Below are 22,068 nucleotides of genomic sequence, written 5' to 3'. Positions count from 1 at the left end.
AATAAATTCTACTCTTAGTGAAGTTGTGTCATAGTGAGATTTCAATAATACAAGCCCTTTGACATATTTGAAAGATTCTGTGAATTTTAAGACGAAATGTCATATTTGAAAATGGCCTTATGTATTCTTCAATATGTAGAAATATATGAGAAAATCCAAGGTCTTCTAGTTATTAAGTTATTAGGTTCTGTGAGGAACAGAGTGTATAAAACTAACAAATTATTTATTTCATAAGTACATATATCAAGATCCTAGAGTGCCTTTTAATAAAGTATAGTATTGCGGTATAATGTGTTTTTTAAGAGCCAGAAAAGAGGTCAGTGATCTAAAAGAAGTAACTCAATGTTTACTTTCAAAAGTCTATTTCTTTGGCCGTTTATTTACCATTCAGAACTATAGTGAAAAATTTATCAAGGGTAATCTCGACACAAAGTTACCCTTCTTTCAAAGCGAAAATAAATAACCAACCTCACTCTGATCTCACTGAGAGTTCCAACTAAAAAATTTAATTGTGGACTTTGGAAATGGGAAATATTCAGTTGGCTTTTCTTCTAGAATATAGATGCCCTTTAACTGGATTGGTAGACAAAGATCATTTACTTGGTAAAGAGGAAAGGAAAACTTTGTGCCTCTTGTTTCTTTCACCTTACAATTAAACAGACATAATTAGATACTATACTTTAGTACCGTGTTACAAGATACAGGTTTAAACCTATCCCTTACATCGCAAAAACCAACAAGTTTCATTCCCAACAAAGGCATGGGCTGCAGCTGTGAAATCAAAATGCAGTACAGGGCTTTCTGAGTCCTTCTTTGCCTGATCTGACAATGTTCTCTCCCAGGATATAATAAACAAAGAACAACAGTGCTCCTTATCTGAGTCTTCAAAACTACAGTGTGACCAGAATGATCGTTGTTTCCCAAACTTTCCTGATCACAAGAATAATCCAGATGCCAATTAAAATACCTTTTCCTAAGCATGTTTTCTAGAACTCCTAATTTAATAGATTGCAGTGGGCCTGAGGATCTGAGTTTTTGACAAATGTCACAGACGATGAGGTATATTTGAGACACAAATTTTGAAACATAAAATAAAGCATCCGGTGCTCCTGTGGGGTGTTATCAGAGTACTGGTTAACAGTAGAACTTTGCTGTCAGTCAAATTTCAGGTTTCCTCATTTATGAATTTTTTTAACTTCTCCTTCAATGTCTATCTCTTAAGTTTATTGAAAGTATTACATATGAAGGATCTAGGCTCTTGCTCAGGCTCCAGCGTCATTGATCTGGGGATTAGCAGCTAGCAGTCACTAAGAACTTGTTAAAAATGCAGAATGTCAGGCGCTGCCCCAGACCTGCTGAATCTGACTATGCTTGTTAAGAGGATGTCTTGGATGATTTACGTGCACATTAAAGTTGGTGAAGCACTGACCTAGTCACTCAGTGAGTGTTCAGGAAATGCTAGATTCTTTCCTTCTCATTATAATCCTTGTACCAGTAATTCAGTTCAGCTGGAGCCCAGTGACTGTCACCGTTTCTTGTTGATTTAAGCTCAGCAGGTACACTTCCATCTCTTGCACAGTGGAAAGGCATCCATAAATAAACAAAGGCATGGGCTGCAAAGCAGCCTACTGCAAAAGGTTACTCTGCGGATTTTGGCCTTTGCTCCCTCACACTGTCCCTGGCATGAGGCTGACAACAGTCATTTTACAGCCTTTCCTGAGGATTATTTCAGAGTTTCTTGTATGTGCCTCACTGATAATTTCCTGCACAGCTTTTGCTATCATTTAGCAATTGTTGGTAGCAGGGGAGGCCTATAGCTAATGATTAAATTGGTCACTACTTGAATACAAATTTGGGGAAGGTTTCATAAAAAGGTTTTGGGGATTCTTCTTCCTCTTCTTCTTCTTCTTTTTTTTTTTTTTTTTTTTGACTTCCAGATTTTCATTGAACCCTGCAGCGTCAGAAGAGGAGAATTAGGTAGAACCTGTCTTACTGCATCAAAGACATTTTCAGTAATTGCCTGCATTAAGATGCGTAGCGGCACATGTTAGCACAAGACAAATGTAAATGAAGACTATATTTTAAACGTTGGGGGTGCATTCAGGGAACAATGGAAAAGGCCAGCTGCTACAATTAACATTTTAGCTGGAACGCTTTTATTAAAACTGAAAATAAAGTTAGTTTAATGTTTAAAAATAAATAAGCTAATTTTCAGATTTATAGATATTCTAGCCACAAAAAGAGTCTTCTTGGGGAGCCTGGGTGGCTTTCTCTGTTAAGTGTCTGACTTTGGCTCAGGTCATGATCTCACGGCTCGGCTCGTAAATTCAAGCCCTGGGTCGGGCTCTGTGCTGACAGCTCAGAGCCTGTAGCCTGATTTGCATTCTGTGTCTCACTCTCTCTCTGCCCCTCCCCCACTCATGCCCTGTCCCTCTCCTTCAAAAATAAATAAACATTAAAAAAAAATTTAATGGGGGCACCTGGTGGCTCAGTCAGTTGAGCACCCGGCTTCGGCTCAGGTCATGATCTCACAGCTTGTGAGTTCAGGCCCCGTGTCAGACTGTGCTGACAGCTCAGAGCCTGGAGCCGGCTTCCGATTCTGTGTCTCCCTCTCTCTCTCTGCCCCAACCCACTCTTATTCTGTTCTGTCTCTCTCAAAAATAAATAAACATTAGGAAAAAAAAATTTTTTTAATTTAAAGAAAAAAAAAAGTCATCTTCAATGCCTTCGGTTTCTTAACCAGTTTGCTCTCTAACAGAACACATTGAAATCCTGTATTTGTTAGTATCCTATCACATATGTGTTCCTTATAAAAATAGTCTTCTTGATTTTCCCTTTGACACAGGTGAGCACCCAACCATGAGACTTCTGCTTACACCATCTTCTACCTAAGGCAGCAGACTGACTCCAGCCACAGCCAATCGTCTCTTAGTTTCTATGCTCTGCAGAAGGTGGTAGATTTCATTCTCAAATATTGTTCCTAAGTTCTCGGGGAAAGATCTGTATCTCGAAAGACCGAACACCAAGTTGGGTATCCCTGAACTCCACATGTAGGTCTTTGAATTCACTACCGTCCTTTGCAAATGTTGTGGAGGGCAAGCTTATCTACTCTTTGCCATTTCGGTTAGATGGATTCAGCAGTAAAAATGAGACATGCCTTGAAATTGAGAAAGTAAACGAGAACATCTTTCACTAAAATCAATGGGTCATCAAAGAATTAGGTCTTCAAGGAAAGGATTTTGTACCTAAATTCACAAAATAAACCATCCTTCATGTTATGGGTTGAATTGTGTAGTCCCCAAATTCGTAGGTTGAAGTGCTAACGTTTAGTACCTCAGAATGTGACCTTGATAGGAGATGGGGTTTTTACAGAGACAGTCAAGTGAAAATGAGGTTGCTAGGGTGAATCCTAATCCAATATGACTGATGTCCTTATAAGAAGAGGGAATTTAGACACAGACACCCACAGAGTGAAGAGACACGGGGGGAAGATGGCCATCTGTCAAGCCAAGGAGAGAGGCCTGAACACACTCTTCCCCCACAGAAAAAACTAACCCTGGTAACACTTTGATTTGGGGCTTCTGGCCTCAAGAACTATGAGACAACAAACTTCTGTTGTTTAAGCCACCGGGTTGGTGATACTTTGTTGCGACAGCCCTAACAAATGAATATGCTTCAGGAATCACTGGGAAGAGAAAACAGCAAGGGATGTTGTATCTATCAGGATTAAGGCAGCTAAACTATCTGTAATGTGCTTGTAATGTAAAAAAAAAGACTACTGGTTTCATGATTTTTTTTTTCAACCTAACCTTGGCTTGCTTTTAGGTGAATGATAATTATGTCTAGTATAACTGTAGTAACTATTATAGTCATATTGGCTGCCACAGCTCAGGAATGCTTTCACTTGTATTATTTCATTGTCATTACAAAGCACTTTCTTATTTATTAAGTCTTTGATTTTCACAGAAACCTTGAGACACACAAGAGCTTAGCATATCACCTTCAAGAAGGGGGCCAAGTACCAGGAATACGGCAAATACTTTCAGTCTATAAGCTCTGCTGATCTCCCATATCCTTATGGAACTGGGTAGGATGTTCCCCCCAGCCAGGAATAATTGTGTCAGATAGCAATAGAAAGCAGAACGTTTCTGTTCTGCTTTGTGCAGAAATTGGCTGTCTGGAGAATCAAAGGAGAGGTGGAGCTAAAGCCGACTTTATACAGAAAAGGTGGGATCTAAGGAGCACTACCTAAGGATTTGCCACCCTCTCAAGTCTCCACGGTACTACGGAAGTGTCTGGAATTCCCACCCCAGAAAAGGGTTCTGGGAGAGCCCTTTGTACAGTGCCAATATCCCTTGGGGGACTCATAGAGTAGACAGTAGAAGTTCCTTTGGGTGTGTGTAATGGGAAAAGGAAAGATTTATAGGAAGGGGCAAAACTTAATTCTCCAATCACAACCAACTTCAAAAATTACACCTATAATGCAGGAATGAGTCAATGCAGCCTATTGTTGCCCCCTGATTGAATTAAAGGGCTTGCCCCAATTAATCCTGCTGTCCTAAAATGTCACTTTCCTTTTCAAATGAATATTTGCACAGAAGTCACTGAGTTTTCCTGAAATGTATAATCTACACCAGTTTTTTATATAACACAGGAGTTGGCAAGCTTTTCCTGTAAGGACCAGATAGTAAATATCTAAACTTTTTAGGCTTAAGTTCTCTGGTGTCTATCACAACCATTCAGCTCTGCCTGTGTAAGCAAAGACACAGACAATATATAACAAATGGGCGTACCTATATTCCAAACTTGATCTGTGGACTCCGAAATTTGAATTTCATAATATTTTTGTGAGTCATTGGGGCGCCTGGGTGGCTCAGTTGGTTGAGCATCCCACTTCGGCTCAGGTCACGACCTCATGGTCCGTGAGTTCGAGCCCCGCATCGGGCTCTGTGCTGGCAGCTGGGAGCCTGGAGCCTGCTTCAGATTCTGTGTCCCCTCTCTCTCTGCCCCTCCCCCACTCGTCCTCTGTCTCTCTCTGTCTCAGAAATAAACATTAAAAAAAATTTAAAAAATATTTTTGTGAGTCATAAAATATTCTTTTTTCTCCCCAACCATCTTAAAATGTAAAAACCATTCTTTGTTCTGGTTCCTACAAAAACCATCTGTAGGCTGGATTTGGCCCATGGGTACTGGTTTGTGAACCTCTGATATAATACAGCTTCCCCCAAATAATTGAAACCCATTAATTCATATTTAAAATAATTCCTTTTTTTTTTTTTTTTTTTTTTTTTTTTTTTTAAATACAGAGAGGTAGAGCATGCATGCGAGCACAAGCTGGGGAGGGAGAGAGAATCTTAAGCAGGCTCGATGCCCAGCACAGAGCCGACTCAGGGATTATATGACTGTGAGCCGAAATCAAGAGTCAGACACTTAACAGACTGAGCATCCAGGCACCCCCAGAATGGAAATCTTTTTTAAAGATCAGCTAGTTTGGTAGCTCTGGGAGAAAAAAATTTGTTTTGAAGATGGGTAAACCATACATCATGCCCTTTACCCCATTAATATTCCAGTATGTATTCCCTAAACCCTATCACTCATTTTGGCATATAATTTTATATTCATAAATCTTTTTTTTATTGCAATCTAACCATTGAGTTCATATCCTTCCCAAATTTTAATTCTTTCCAACACAGTACACATTTTATGTTTTTCATATGCTTTTGTTTTTCAAATACTTTCTAAGACTTTTCCCATTTTACTTAGCTGAGCAGTGAGGGGTTCCCAATTCCTTGTCTTTGCTCATGGCTTTGTTCCCCAATTGCCCCCTGTACTTTATCTCTATATTTCTGGCAAGGAGTGGCCATAACTGAATGATAACTTTGCTCCATACTGCTGCCTCAAACTTACCCACCCAGAGCACACCTCTAATTTCTCAATCTCTAACCAATCAATAATTAGTCTCAATCAATAATTAGTGATTCTAAACAGTTATGCTCTCTCTTATGTCTTTTTGTGGCCTACACAGAAATTTGAGAGGATCAAAAGACCTTGAGTTCATATTCCAGTCCTGCTATTTGTCATATAGGTAATCTCTACCAATCACCAAACTTCCACAACCCTGGTTACCACATCTAAAATCATACACACTTCTCTATCTGACCTCTAAAGACCTGCCTTGTCTACTTTAGGGATTCCTTTGAGGATAAAATGGAAGGGATCTATAAGAAATACCCAAATGGGGTGCCTGGGTGGCGCAGTTGGTTAAGTGTCCGACTTCAGCCAGGTCACGATCTCACGGTCCGCAAGTTCGAGCCCCATGTCGGGCTCTGGGCTGATGGCTCAGAGCCTGGAGCTTGCTTCCGATTCTGTGTCTCCCTCTCTCTCTGCCCCTCCCCCGTTCATGCTGTGTCTCTCTCTGTCTCAAAAATAAATAAACGTTAAAAAAAAAAAAATTAAAAAAAAAAAAAAAAGAAATACCCAAATATTTTAAAACTCTATAGTTCAACCATTCAGAGCGATCATAGAAATTATCCAATTCAACTGGGTCATTTTACAGATAAGGAAACTAAAAACCAGAAAGATAAAAAACTTGCTCACAGGCATTGAGCCGTTTAACAGAACCAGGTTTCCTGGTTCCTAAACCACTGCTTTTTTAATCTTAGCAAACTCTTCTTAGACAGGGTGTACATCTCAGGTTGCTCAAGTGTATGCTTTGATGTTGTGAAAAGCACAATCCCAAGAGCCAAATACTTTTAAAGCACCAATTCTGCAGAGTATATGGAAATATAGAAGTTTACGAAGAGCAAAACCGTTCAAAAATAAATGCACAAGGATTATAGATGACTTAGAATGTTACTTGACATTATTTGAAATATCTGTCTGGAAATGATTCTTGCCCACTGAGGTGCAGGTTTTGTAAAAGCATCAACAACTAGGATCTATGTTACGCTTAAGCAGATTAGCCCTGGCTTCGGGGTCCAAAGAAGGACAACATAAGCTGTCAATGATCATTTCCCAATGATTGCATTACAAAAATGCTAACATAGAACAACAGGTTAAAAGTGGAATGGTCCTGCCTGAAGTTTAATTCAAATTGATCTAAAAATTTAGACTTGGAATTATTGAAAAGGATAATGACATAGTTTTCGGATGAAATAGGCAACAGATCTTTTACAGTGTTGAATTTTGGAAGAATACCCTCTTGAACATTGAGCTGGATCTATTCTTCTTCCATTTGAACAGAATCTCACTGGTAGAATTTAAGAAAGATAAAGGTGGCAAGGATCAAAGTTTATATATTTAAGATCTTTGGACTGTTCTGATTCAAGTCTCCACTCTGTACCCTATTTAATTCAACTTCATATTCAAGTGAATAAGCAAGTATTACTAGGTGTCAAATCAGAGAAAAGACTGCAATGTACAAAGTTCAGGACAATTGTCTTAGCTGAGAAGGCCTCCAAAACTTTTGTCAGAATTGGGCTTCTGTCATCTCATGCACCAGAGTTATTCCACTGTCCTCACTGAAATTTTAATGGCTAGATCCAGGATTTTATATGTATTTTTATGGATAACAAATTTATAATAAAAATGAAAATTATTGGGGCGCCTGGGTGGCTCAGTCGGTTGAGTGTCCGACTTCGGCTCAGGTTACAATCTCGTGCTTTGCGAGTTCGAGCCCCGCGTCGGGCTCTGTGCTGACCCTCAGAGCCTGGAGCATGTTTCGGATTCTGTGTCTCCCTCTCTCTCTGACCCTACCCCGTTCATGCTCTGTCTCTCTCTGTCTCAAAAATAAATAAATGTTAAAAAAAAAATTAAAAAAAAAAATGAAAATTATTGAGTTCTCAAATGGCCTCATCTGAGTCTGTGCTGCTAGTTGGCTCACTAGTTTAAACTGAGAAGGATAAAGTCAGTTTTAGGTTACTACTGATCTGTTTTTCTATATCTGAGGCAAATTTCAAGAAACAAGAGTATTTGAAAGCCTTTGATTTTCGACCAGGGCAAACTATTGCTACAATCCTCATTGCAAGGGATATACAGTGTGAGGAGAAAATGCATGCCATGAAAATATTACATATGTGCTGAACTCAATAAAGTAGAACTGTATCTGCTTTAGCAACAAACCAGATTTGCTGGCACGAAATACCTGATCCAGTAGGTCACCTTGCCCTGAGTCACGTTTATCCACTGTTCGGGAAAAACTGCTAAGGTAGGTTCTCACATTAACGTCAGGTTCTCAGATGTAACTCTATTTAATGCTTTCCAATCAGCCCTTTCTTTCTACCTTAAAATTTATTGTTGCTTTTTCTTGTGCTTATGTTTCTTTTACTTATAATTTCCTTTTTTTTTTTTTTTTTTTTTTTTTGCAGGTCTTAACAAATGCTTGTGTTAACCCAGCCCTTTTTACAAAGTATCTCAATACTTTCCTATTAGCCCCAGAGAAGAGAGCCTTGTCTTGAAGGTATGTATAGACAGATAGGGTGGGGCAAAAAATAGAGCTCACCATGAGCCACATTATGTATGTGTTCTCTGAACTGGGCAACGCTTCCTTGAAGGGAACAGAATAGAGCCACACGTTTACATAAGTCAATTCAAGCTTTTTTTTTTTTTTTTTTTAAATTTTTTAAACATTTATTTATTTTTGAGAGACAGAGAGATAGAGTACAAGCAGGGGAGAAACAGAGAGAGAGAGAGGGAGACACAGAATCCAAAGCAGGCTCCAGGCTCTGAGCTGTCAGCACAGAGACCGAAGCGGGGCTCAAACTCACGGACCGTGAGATGATGACCTGAGCTGAAGTCAGCCACTTAACCAACTGCGCCACCCAGGCTCCCCCCACTTTCTTTTTAAACTCACAGCCCATAGCTCAAATCCCCTCCAAATCTACTAACTCAGAAATAGAACCAAGGAGATAGATGTTTTCATTCACAACTTTATTAGTGGTGAAATAGGTTTGAAGGAATAAGCTTTCTCCTAAGGTCTCCCCTCTACCCCTTGCATCGCTATACCCACAGTGAATTGAAGATAAATAGCCCCATGTGAACAGCCAACCTGACTTTTCCACCCAGTAGCAGGGTAAGAAGTTAGTTTGAGACACAGAAGGCCTGTCGGGGCATGCAGGAGGCCCAACTAACCTGCCAGTTGACAGATTAGAACCTGGATATGCAGTGAGCCAGCAACGCCTCAGGGGAGGCGATCCAGGAGGGATTTTAAAGGTTGAACCACAGCAGGTTAACCCCACCTGGCCTTACGACTGTCAGGCACTCCTCCTCACTAATTAAACACCTCTTCTGACCTTGGGAAAGAGCAAAGAGAGGATGAATAAAGAAAAAGAGAGACAGAAAGTAAATACATTGCCTCTGGGGGAGTAGAGCAGAGGTTCTTTTCATTACTAAAATATTAAGAGCAAATGTTTAACACCTACAATAGTTGGAAATATAGATAACCGCTATTATTTTGGGTGTGACTCCATTCTTTTATCCATATTTTGTTTTATCAGGCAATATTGATTTCAAAGTCCAGTTATGCACACAACTTAGCTTGGAGAGAGCTATTAAATATTTAGAGTAAAGTGGTATCAGTCACTATCTATAGAGTCCAAAATAGCTACCCTGAGGATAGTAGTGAGCAAAGAGAGCTTAATTTGTTGTTTAATCAACTTCTCTTGTTTTTAATAGATAATGCTAAGTCTAAGGGTAACTATAAGGCTGCCCTTTGATTTCTATCAGTAATAGCTCATTGATACAGTTAGAGAAACGTTTTCAATTTAAGTTGACATGCTCTCCCTGGAAGGCTAATCATAAAACAAGATAGAAAAACCCTTCTCCCATTGACTGTAAGGAGGCTTTCAATCACTTCTGTACCAATTCTAGTGCTCATGTCTCCAAAAATAATGTCAACGACACGGTATGAAAGATATAAATATGGAGGTACAGGACATCTAATGTATTAGATGACCAGATCAAACAGCACAGAACAGATTCTTGTTATAAAGAGAGGAAAGTAGCAGTTGCCTCAAAATTGATGGATATCAAAATGGTTAACTTATCATTTCCGGAGCCAAAATGTTCAACATTTGGAAATGGGTTATTTGAAGGCCAAGTCTTTTCCAGACATAGTCATTAAAAATACAGGGGCACCTGAATGGCTTAGTCGGTTAAGTGTCCAACTCTTGGTTTCAGCTCAGGTCATGTTCTCACAATTTGTGAGTTCCAGCCCCACATCGGGCTCCATGCTGACAGTGCGGAACCTGCTTGAGATTCTCTCTCCCTCTCTCTCTGCTCCTCCCCTGCTCACTCTCTCTGTCTCTCTCTCAAAAATAAAGAAATACAATTTAAAATTTAAAAATTAAATTTAAAATTAAAATTAAATTTAATTCAGTTTAAAATTTTTTTAATTAAAAAAAATTTTTTTTAAATACATAGGACAACCTAGCAAGAAAATGGGCAAAAGATTTGAACAAACACTTTACATAAAAGATGCTTAACATCATTAGTCATTTGGGAAAATGTAACAAAACCACTACACACCCATGGGAAAAGCTCAGGTTCTAAAAACTGTCTATGTCCAAGGGTAGATCAGGATGCAGAGCAAGTGAAACTCTCATACATCATCCATGAGAATGTAAAATGATGCACGTGGCAGTTTCTTAAAGAGTTAAACATAACACTGCCATATGTCATTCCATCGTTAGCTATCTGCCTTAGGAAAATGAAAACATATGCCCACATAAAGACTTGTATATGAAAGTTCTTATCCGGTTCATTGGAAAGAGTTGAAAATTGGAAACAACCCAAATGTTCATCTGTCATGAATAGATAAACTGTGATACATCCATACACTGGAAAACTATTCATCAGTAAAAAGGAATGGATAATTGATGTTCAGCATTCCACGGATGAGTCTTAAAATGAACAGTTGAGTAAAAGAAGCCAGGCAGAAAAAGAGCAATTCAATGATAATGCATATATAAAATTTTAGAAAATGTTAACCTATATTGACAGAAAGCAGATCAGTGGTTCTCTGTAGAAGGATGTAAAGGCAGGGAGGGATTACTAAGGTGCAAAGGAAACCTTTCAGGCCAATGGAAATGTTCATTATCTTGCTTGTGGTATGTGCGTACGTTAAGATGGATCAAATTGTACTGTCTAAATGTGTGTGCTTTGCTACACCTCAATTACCCTTCAGTAAGATTAGGGGGAAAAACACCTTGAGAAACCTAACACTTTAGGACATTTAGATTTAGGTCATTTCGTAGCCCTATTCCAGGAGAGGAAATCTTAGTCACTTAGGAGGCATATACCAAGGAGTCTACTGTGTTTGGAGAATTGTGCCATGGACTTTACACAGCCTACAGTTAACTAAAACTAGAGAGGACAGTTGAAAGAACTGGCCTTGTCTGATAAAATGCATATACAGTCAGATATTGGTGGTAGGAGACCATGAGCTATTGTACATCTCTGTAAGACAGCGTGATGGGGTCTTGCTGGAGGAGGTGACATCAGCAGTTCTGCTACCATGGGTGGATAAACAAATGGTCAAATTATATAGGACTCCATAAGTCCTATTAAAGGAGTCATTGAATTAAATGATTACTTGATTAAGCTCTGAATTTTCTAAATTCATTAACTAGCTGTAGATCCAGCTTTCCCATTACTATTTTGTTCAAACTCTTTTGTGGCTTTCTTTTAGACTCTTTAATTAAGTAAAATCTCACCCAAAACCCCCACCTCAATCATCGCTCCTGCCATAGATAAAAGTAGAAACTTATGACCCTGTCTTTATTTTATAAGATTACATTTTTAATGCTTATCAATAAGTGCAATGTAAGTAGAGAATAATAACCACAGGTTTGCCATGTAGGTTTGTGGATGATTGTTGGTCATATATCAACTGCAGCCATCTATTTCTTTATCTTGTTTGGATTATAGAGTTTTCAGAAATTCCAGAATCATACAGCTAGGCAATTGCAAATGGCACTTTTTTTTTTTTTTTTTTAAATCAGTGCCCATTGGAAACTGAGTATACTGTTCAGTTAAACTAATCCAGAAGCTGGAAAGGATGTTAATAAACGTTTACCTCTAAGTGGAATTACTAACAATATCTAACCACTGAATTCATTCCTTACCCACAAAGACAGGCAAGAAGCACCCAAAGTTTACAATAAGTGTTAACATTATTTAATATGAAAGTATCACAACTCAGTGTGTTATGCATTTATTTGCTATTGTACAGCCTCTTTTCTGTGGTAAGCACACACAAAACAGACGTATCCATGCCTTGTCGATATTTCACAATGATGCACACATGTTGTAACAGTGTTTTTACTTGTACAGTTTTATGTGTTCAGACATGTGAAATTCTAAATTAAAACTGAAAAAAGAAAAGCCTGAGTCAAGCCTGAGTGACAAACTCAATGGCCAGTGAAACAACGCAAGAAGCTCAAGTATCTGATCCAGATGGCAAAGGTGAAGGGATTTTGTGGATGTAATGTAAGTTGCTAATTCGTTTCCTTTGAGTTAATTGAGAGGGAGATTTTAATAGACGGGCCTGACTTAACCAAATGAACCCTTTAGAAGAGGGTCTAGAGATCAGAAGCAGAAGCCAGAGATTCTTCCGTCAGTCTTGAAGAAATAGGCCAGCATGAGTTCTATAGCTACAAGGAATGAATACTGCTGACAACCATGTGAGTTTGGACAAAAACCTAAGCCTCAAATTGAGACCCCGGCCCCAGTCAACACCTTGAATCCTCCCAAGAGCGGAGGACCCAGGGTCTGTACCCAGACCCTTGATCCATGGGAACCATGTGATAATAAACAGTGTGTTGTTTTCAGACGCTAAATGTGTGGTAATTAGTTATCCCACAATAGATAACAAATGCAGATGCTTTATGACCAGGCAGATAAATCCTGTGAACATTTCAGAGCTATCATTCAGTGTTAAAAATTCTTTAAGCTCAGAGCTATAGTGAGACTAATGTCAGGTCAGCTCAGAAAACTCAGATCAGCTAAAGAAAAAACAATATGAAGAGTCATTCGAAATGATATAGTAAGAACCTGAGGGAGATAGTAAGCAACATCCTAAGCTCTATGCAAAGATGAGTTAAGCCACCAACTTGAAATGGCCTCCAATGAGTTAAAAGTTGATTTGTAACATAGTCAAGTGTGTTTTCTTATCATTTAAAAATGTTTAGTTTATATATTTAAATGTGTATAAATTACAAAGGTTAAAAAATGTAACTTTACAGAGAAGGGGCCACCTTAGTCAAGTGATCAAAGTTAACATCACCAGTAATGGGACAAAAAGAAATCCTGGGTCAGCTGATAGGATGTAATGAGAAGAACACAGTGTTACTTCTGTGATGTTCCTGCCAAAGATGCACATTACCTAAATTTAATCATGAAGAAACAGTACGTGAGCCCAAATTGAAGGACATGCTACAAAATAACCAACCCGGAATCTTCAAAAACCTCAAGGTCATGAAAGTCAATGAAAGACTGGAAAATTGCTACACAATTGAAGGAAGCTAAAAAGACACAACAACCAAATGGGTTTTATGATCAGGACTAGATCCTTCTGCTATAGAAGACATTGTTGAACAACCGGTAGAACTCGAATGAGGTCTGAATGAGGGTCAGGGTTGTATAGTAATGCTGATTTCTCGATTCGATGGTTTCATTGTGGCTGTTATAAAGGCCAATGTCCATGTTTGTAATAATTACACATTAAAGTATTTAAGGTTAAAGAACATTATGTTAGCAATTTACTTTCAAATAGTGAGGAAGAAAATGTTCTTAAAATTTTTCTGGAAGTTTGAGATTGTTTTATAGTAAAAGGCAGCCAGGAAACTATATACTTGGACTTTTAAGAAATTATGCATTTGAGGAATCTCTACAGTGCTTCTCATGGAGTTCTGACTTTAAATATCTATTTTTAGGGCCCCTGGGTGGCTCAGTCAGTTAAGCATCGGGCTTTGGCTCAGGTCATGATCTATCTCACAGTTTGTGGGTTCAAGCTCTGTATTGGGCTTTGTGCTCACAGCTCAGAGCCTGGAGCCTGCTTCCGATTCTGTGTCTCCCTCTCTCTCTGTGCCTCCCCCTCCTCCCCACTTATGCTCTGTTTTCTCTCACTCTTTCTCTCAAAAATAAATAAACTTAAAAAAAAATGTTTTAATCTATTTTGTTTTTTCTCCAAAATGGATGCAATATTAAATAAAACTGGCTCTAATCTATATGGCAACCATACCATTTTTCTATTTATTTAAAAAACTGTAAAGATTAAGGGCATCTAATCTGCAAAGATTAGGGAGGCTAAAGATTAGGTAGTTCAGTGAGTTAAGCATCTGACTCTTGATCTTGGCTCAGGTCATGATCTCTCTGTATATGAGTTAGAGCCCCACATCGGGCTCTGTGCTGATGGGATGGAGCCTGCATGGAATTCTCTCTCCCTCTCTCTGCCCCTCCCCTACTCATTCTGTCTCTCTCTCTCTCTCTCTCTCTCTCTCTCTCTCTTCTCTCTCTCTTTCTCTCAAAAAAAAAAAAATGAATAAACTTAAAAAAATTGTAAAGTTTATCATTTTTCCTTCCTGTGGTTTCACTAATTGCTTAATTCTTTTTCCTTTTAATAGATCATGATTTGCATAATAATAGGCTTTGAAAATTTTGCAGCAGGTATTTGCTAAAATAAGAACAAATTTCTCTTATCATATTTTCACGTGTCCATTCATTCTCCACTTCGCTCTAAAATGTACTGTAGTTTGGGATGGTCTTCCTTATGCATTCTCCACTGCTATTTATTAGGCAGGACCAGTTATTTAGTTATTTACAGTATCCTACAAGTTGTAGTGGCTTATAGCAAATCCATCACAGATATGCAAATATTATCTTAGTGTAAACCACAACAAATATACCGCTGGAAAATAATTTCCTTCTGACCTAAGTTTAGATGCTAAAAAAAAAAATCAATATATAATTCTTTCTTCTTTTTATTGTTATTTTTTTAAGTTTATTTATTTATTTTTGAGAGAGACAGAGACTACGTGAGCAGAGGAGGGACAGAGAGAGAAAGAGAGAATCCCAAGCAGGCTCTGTGATGTCAGCGCAGAGCCCAATGTGGGGCTTGAACTCATGAAACTGTGGGATCATGACCTGAGTTGAAACCAAGAGTCAGATGCTTAACCAACTGAGCCACCCAGGTGCCCCTCTTCTTTTTATTGTTAACTAGATTCTCAGCAGTATCTTCTTCATATATAATTACTATAGACAAGTTACATGTTTAGAAAAGTTTGTAAACATTTGTGTTTATATGTCTTTTAAAGAAAAATATTTCCCAACAAATTTTTAAAACATTTCTTTAAGGGGTGCCTGGGTGGCTCAGTCGGTTGAACGTCCGACTTCAGCTCAGGTCATGATCTCATGGTTCGTGAGTTTGAGTCCCGTGTTGGGTTTTGTGCTGACAGCTCAGAGACTGGAGCGTGCTTCCGATCCTGTGTCTCCCTCTTTCTCTGTCCCTCTCCCCCTCACGCTCTCTTTTTCTCAAAAATAAACATTAAAAACAAAACAAAACATTTCTTTAACATTTAAAAAAATTTTTTAAAAATGTTTATTTATTTATTTTGAGAGAGACGCAGCATGAGTGGGGGAGGGGCAGAGAGAGAGGGAAGAGAGAATCCCAGGCAGGCTCCATGCCATCAGCACAGAGCCTGATGCGGGGCTTGAACTCACAAAACCATGGGATCATGACCTGACCTGAAATCAAGAGTCCGTCACCGGTTGCTTAACTGACTGAGCCACCCTGGTGCCCCAGGAACTCTGATTTTCTAGACACACCTCACGTTCTTCAACTCGTACTTACCTCCCCCCTACACCAAGCAATCAGACTTGAGAACCAATACTGTGAAGTGTGAACAGTTCAGGACCATCATTCTGTGCTAAAAATTTCTTTGAGCTCAGAGTTAGAGCTGAGAATAATCTCTCAAACTGATCAGCTAACGAAGAAACAAGATGAAGAGTTATTCAAAATTATACACTAGGAACCCAACGAAGATAAGTAAGCTACACGCTGAACATATCAACTTAAGGAGTGACAATATAACGGACAACACTGACCTACACCTATACAAAGCCCTTACTGGGAATCATTAATCACCATGTGCAAAACCTAAAATTAAATGTTAACAGAAGTAAAGCTGTAGTTTACCACAATGTGTAACTAAAAGAGCCTACGCTTTAATTTATGATTTACCAGTTAGATAAACTCTGATGCATAATTTATCCTTTTACTGCTTTAGTTTCCTTATTTACAAAGTGGAGGGGAAAATGGTAAATTATCCAGGACAAAAAATAGTAATTATCCTTAATATCAATGGAGTTGTAAGTGAAGTACCGAAAAGAAGCCACGTCATTATTTTTTAAATGGTTATATTCTTTAAAAAAAAATGGCTATATTCTTACCAAAATCATACATGCACGTGGTTCTAACAATTAAACACTGAGAAGAATAAAAAGAAAACATGAAGTTTCATCCCCACCTCTATTCCTCAGTCCCATTCCTCGGAGGCAACAATTTTCTCTTTTGTTAGCTCCTTCCTCTGGGGTAGGTTGACCTCCCCAGTTTTGGTTAAATCAACAAAAAAAGTTACTATGTATTACATAATATCACAGTATTATGACCATGATTCTATTTCCTTTCTCTTTTTGCCCCTGAAGTTATTGCTTATCTCTCTCAAAATTCTCTCAGTGTTCTGTGTAATTGTCACTGTTTTTTCCCCCACGGTCTCCAACGGGTTTTTAATATAATTTTCTGCATAGGCATCAGCATAGATAAGCAATCCTCTTTTTCTCCCCCCTAGAGATGTGCCTCCTATATAACCTGTCCCCTCCCACCAACCTGGAATATTGCTCTCTGGGTGGCACAGTTCTTAGGAGTTCCTTTCCCCATCATCGTGGGCTTTCTTTGGCCTCTCTCCTGTGTTACCGAAATCCTTCCCTGGGTCCTCCATATTTCTCAATCTTGCTGTTCTCCCTTGTTTCCGTAGAGCACATCCTTCAGTGGCTTCCTGGGAAAGACCCCTTGGGAAATTTGTGTTTTGAGACCTATCTTGCAGTTCTGAAAAATGGTTTTTGACTAGGTATAGAAATCTATTTTTATTTTTAATTTAATTTTATTTATTTATTTTTTTAATTTTTAACGTTTATTTATTTTTGAGAGACAGAGAGAGACAGACCACAAACAAGGAAGGGGCAGGGAGAGAGGGAGACACAGAATCCGAAGCAGGCTCCAGGCTCCAAGCTGTCAGCACAGAGCCCGACACGGGGCTCGAACCCACAGACTGTGAGATCATGACCTGAGCTGAAGTCGGATGCTCAACCGACTGAGCCACCCAGGTGCCCTTAGAAATCTATTTTTAAAATAATTTTTTAAAAATTTAAAGGCATGTTTTTCCTTGTAACTTTTAGTGTTGTTGAGTTCAGTGGTATTCTTTTTTTTTTTAATGTTTACTTTTTTTTTTAAATTTTTTTTAACCTTTTATTTATTGTTGAGACAGTGAGAGACATAGCATGAACAGGGGAGGGTCAGAGAGAGGGAGACACAGAATCTGAAACAGGCTCCAGGCTCTGAGCTGTCAGCACAGAGCCCAACGCAGGGCTCGAACTCACGAATCGAGAGATCATGACCTGAGCCGAAGTTGGCCGCTTAGCCGACTGAGCCACCAAGGCGCCCCTTACTGTTTACTTTTGAAAGAGACAGAGTGTGAGCGGGGGAGGGGTAGAGAGAGAGGAAGACACAGAATCCAAAGCAGTTCTCCAGGGTTTGAGCTGTCAGCACAGAGCCCAACTTGGGGCCTGAACCCACAAACCACAGGATCATGACCTGAGCCGAAGATGGATCCTTAACTGACTGAGCCACCCAGGTGCTCCAGAGAAGTTCAGTGCTATTCTTATTGCCAGTGCTCTGTATGTGGATTGGCTCTGTATGTGGATTGTCTTCTCTCTGGGAGCTTTTAGGACCTGTCTTTTATCTATGATGTTCTAAAATCTCATGAGGCTCTATCTAGAGGTGAGTTTGTGTTTTTCTCCATTGTGCTGGGGCCTATCAGTATGGAGATTCATGCCTTAGAAAGTTTCTTAAATATATACTTAAAAAAAATTTTTTTTACATTTATTCATTTTTGAGAGCAGAGAGAGACAGAGCACAAGCAGGGGAGGGGCTGAGAGAGAGGGAGACACAGAATCCGAAGCAGGCTCCAGGCTTTGAGCTCTCAGCAGAGCCCAATGAGGGGCTTGAACTCACTGACTGTGAGATCATGACCTGAACCAAAGTCAGATGCCTAACCAACTGAGCCACCCAGGTGCCCCTTAAATATATAATTTTTCATTATTTAGTCCTCTTTGCTATTTCTATCTTTATTTATGAAACTTTTATTGGTCAAATGTTGGGCCTCCTAGTTTGTTTTTTTTCAGTATTATTCTGGACTATTTTCTTAACTTAATTTTTCAATACTTGTATGGATTTTTAAAAACATTTTGCAATCATAGTTACATTTACAAGAGCTTTTTCTGGTTCTTTGATTGTTTCTTCTTAATATCATCTTATTCATCCTGAAATATTTGAGTGTGTCAATCTCTGAGTATATTAATTAGATTTTTAAAAAGGGTTAGATTTTTAAAAATTAGATTTTTAAAAAGAAAAACAGGAGGGGGGGGTGCCTGGGTCGCTCAGTCAGACGACTGACTCTTGATTTCAGGTCAGGTTGTGATCTCATGGTTCAAGATCAAGCCCCATGCCACATTCTCTATTGACAGCATGGAGCCTACTTGGGATTCTCTCCCCCGCCCCTTCCCCACTCACTTGTGTGCCCGTGCCCTCTCTCTCTCAAAATAAATAAACAAACTTAAAAAAAAGTTTATTCAATTCATTTCATTGTTCTGTTTCTACTAAAGTTACTTTTTATTTATTTATTTATTTTTAAACGTTTATTTATTTTTGAGACAGAGAGAGAGAGAGAGAGACAGAGCATGAACGGGGGAGGGGCAGAGAGAGAGGGAGACACAGAATCGGAAGCAGGCTCCAGGCTCTGAGCCATCAGCCCAGAGCCTGACGCGGGGCTCGAACTCACAGACCGCGAGATTGTGACCTGAGCTGAAAGTCGGACGCTTAACCGACTGAGCCACCCAGGCACCCCCTAAAGTTACTTTTTAAACCACCCATTTTTTTTCTTTTTCTTTTTATGTTTATTTATTTTTGAGAGAGACAGAGAGACAGAGTGTGAGGGGAGAGGGGCAGAGAGAGAGACACAGAATCCGTAGCAGGCTTCAGGCTCTGAGCTGTCAGCACAGAGCCCAACACTCGAACTCACCAACTGTGAGATCATGACCTGAGCCCAAGTTGGACGCCTAACCAACTGAGCCACCCAGGCACCCCTCCGCTCCTGTTTTTCTATGTTAAGGGCTTTCTCCAAATGCCTAGAGATTCTGGGCTGCCCACATTACAGAGTAAAATATGAGAAAGCTGTTTTTGGAAGCTCTGTGCTCATGGACAGGAAAGATTTTAAGACTGTCTTGAAAGAATAAATAAATAGTATAATGCACAGAAAGCAGGGCATTTACACACCTTGAAGAAAACTTGGGGATAAGTGCTGAAGTATTTAATAATATCTTTCTATTAAGAAGAAATAGGGTAGGATCAACCTGGTGAAACATTTGAAATGTAATCGTTGAAGGATCTTATCTGATTAAGATGCAGTGAGAAGGGAGCATGAGAACCTAAGCATGGGGGATGGGGAAGGGTCTGGTTGAAATGATAGTGAAAGGAAACATTTGGAAATGAGTTAAGGACAGGCTGCTGTGCTGAGGAATCCAGTGATAATAGTCTAATGTTAGTGCAAGAAAGAAAAGTCAATGGTCGGGGCATTGGGGGTGGAAATGACATATGACATGGTCTGCCTCTGGTTATGCAGGCAAGACTAACACCAAAGTACCAGCGGGTAAAAGTAGCATCTCCGGGCACCTAGGTGGCTGAGTCAGTGAAGCATCCGACCTTGACTCAGGTCATGATCTCAGGGTCCGTGAGTTTGAGCCCCATGTTGGGCTCTGTGCTGACAGCTCAGAGCCTAGAGCCTGCTTCAGATTCTGTTTCCATCTCTCTCTGCCCCTTCCCCACTTGTGCTGTTTCTCTCTCTCTCTCTCTCTCTCTCTCTCTCTCTCAAAAACAGATAAACGATGGGAAGCCTAGGTGGCTCAGCCAGTTAAGCTTCCTGCTTTGGCTCTGGTCATGATCTCATGGTTCGTGGGTTTGAGCCCCTTGTCAGGCTCTGTGCTTACAGCTCAGAGCCTGGAGCCTGCTTCAGATTCTGTCTCTCTCTCTCTCTCTGCCCCTCCCCCACTCATGCTCTGTCTCTCAAAAATAAATAAAAGTTAAAAAAGATTTAAAAAATAAACATTAAAAAATTTAATTATCTCTCTATATCCTATAATCCTATTGTCTCGGCAAGGGACACGCGGAAAGTTCTATCTGCAACAGCCCCCTAGTCCCCACACCCCCATTCATGTCCATCTTGAATGGTTAAATAGCATATATTCTAAGTGATATTTCTCTGGCAAAGAAAATTCACATTCTCAAGCTGGTCACAAATGGCTTACATTTCAAAGTATGTTCAGAGATTATTCCCTTATCTCATCTGTTCCATGATAAAGCAAGATTAGGCAAAAACTAGACCTGAGTAAAATGATGTTTCTTTCCTTGCATTCTCACCCCACTCCCTACCCGGGCAATATACACCCCAGGGGAATATCAAAACTTGCTTCCCTTTAGAGAAATATTATGGCAGTATTTTGTCCTCTATCTTATCACACCATTAAGATTCTGTCATCTAGTTATGATTCTTAAGTTTAGGGTTAACTCATTTGAATAGTTTCCAAACTTCTCAGGAAACACACACACACACACACACACACACACACACACACACACGTATGAATTTGAAACATAACATTTAAAGGGACAATTTTCAGCACTTGCAAATGGTACTGTTAGGAGGAAATGTCTCTTCTACTCTTGTTTTTAAACAGATAGATGTTTTTGTTTTGTCTTGTTTTTCCTAGACGCTTCTGGTCTCTTGCTTCAATTGTCTGCAGAGATCAAATGAATGGGGGATTTGGGAAAGATCAGGATCTTTGCAGCTCAGCCCTTCTCTGTTTTCCTCTTGGCATTTTGCTCAGCCCATTTGTTCTTGACTATTCTTGGCCATCTTATAAAGAGGAAGAGAAAGACTGGCCCCTTGGAGAGTGGAGGGAGACACATTATATAGTCTGGTCCTAAGCTGACAGCTTGGTCTATTAAATTTGGGGTTCAGTAACAAGCTAATTCAGCTCTCACACTATGATAGGTCCTCTGGCCCAGACTTTCTCAGTGAGAAAGGAGTTATTTTGGACATCTTTCTTATCCCTTTTCTTATTTATTGAATAGATTCTCTACTCAAGAGCTATAGATGGGGTACTAAGCTTTGGACCCCTCAACACCTCAAAAGCAGCCAAAAAGTGTGATTCTCTTTTTCATCTGGAGACCTGCTATAAGGTATTTACAGTAGGATGATCTTACCAATGGTGCCTAAGTCATGCTAGCATCACAGGGCAGGGACAATTCCTGTGGCTAAATCTGGCAAGTAGGTAACATTGCCAAGAGAGAGCATGTTGAATAAGAAGACAAGAAAACTTAGAGCTGAATTACAAGTGATCCCTTGGAATGCGTTTCCTTCCATCCGAGTATGAAAGGGAGATAGTTCTTGATCTGCTACTGTTACAGGCACAGCCTACCAACTCTTCTGCTTTGCTCTTTGGCTCTCTCCCCTTCTCTCGGACTCTCTCCTCTACTCTTTGCAACCTCTTACCCAGGGGTTTGAAGGTTGAGAGCTGCCTGGTTTTCAGTAAGATATACACAATCCATTGAGGGGAGGGATTGTACCTCAGTAAAGAATGCTTCCTGCTGTAGTGGTCTAAGAACCCAACAGGGGCTTAATTCAAAAAAAGGTCTAGTTGCCTACATAACACAGGAGTCTGGAGATAAATAGTTGCAAG

The 22,068-nt window shown here is 39.5% G+C and overlaps 1 long non-coding RNA gene across 2 annotated transcripts; it reads right to left on the bottom strand.

Annotated features, from left to right (window-relative positions):
* Positions 1–359: 359 nt before the first annotated feature.
* Positions 360–22,041, bottom strand: LOC122203534. 2 transcript variants are annotated; one of them, XR_006195228.1, is made up of 2 exons: positions 21,956–22,038; positions 360–1,951 (listed from the first exon to the last, which is right to left on the bottom strand). It is a non-coding gene; the product is annotated as an uncharacterized LOC122203534 (long non-coding RNA). The 2 variants fall into 2 exon arrangements; XR_006195227.1 differs by lacking the exon at positions 360–1,951 and adding an exon at positions 20,972–21,123 and having other exon boundaries at positions 21,956–22,041.
* Between the last annotated feature and the right edge of the window lie 27 nt (positions 22,042–22,068).

This window comes from Panthera leo, chromosome D3 (assembly GCF_018350215.1).
Source record: "Panthera leo isolate Ple1 chromosome D3, P.leo_Ple1_pat1.1, whole genome shotgun sequence".
Taxonomy (NCBI): Eukaryota; Metazoa; Chordata; class Mammalia; order Carnivora; family Felidae; genus Panthera; species Panthera leo.
The sequence above is the reverse complement of the archived record's forward strand: the minus strand, read 5'-3'. Positions and strand labels throughout refer to the sequence as shown.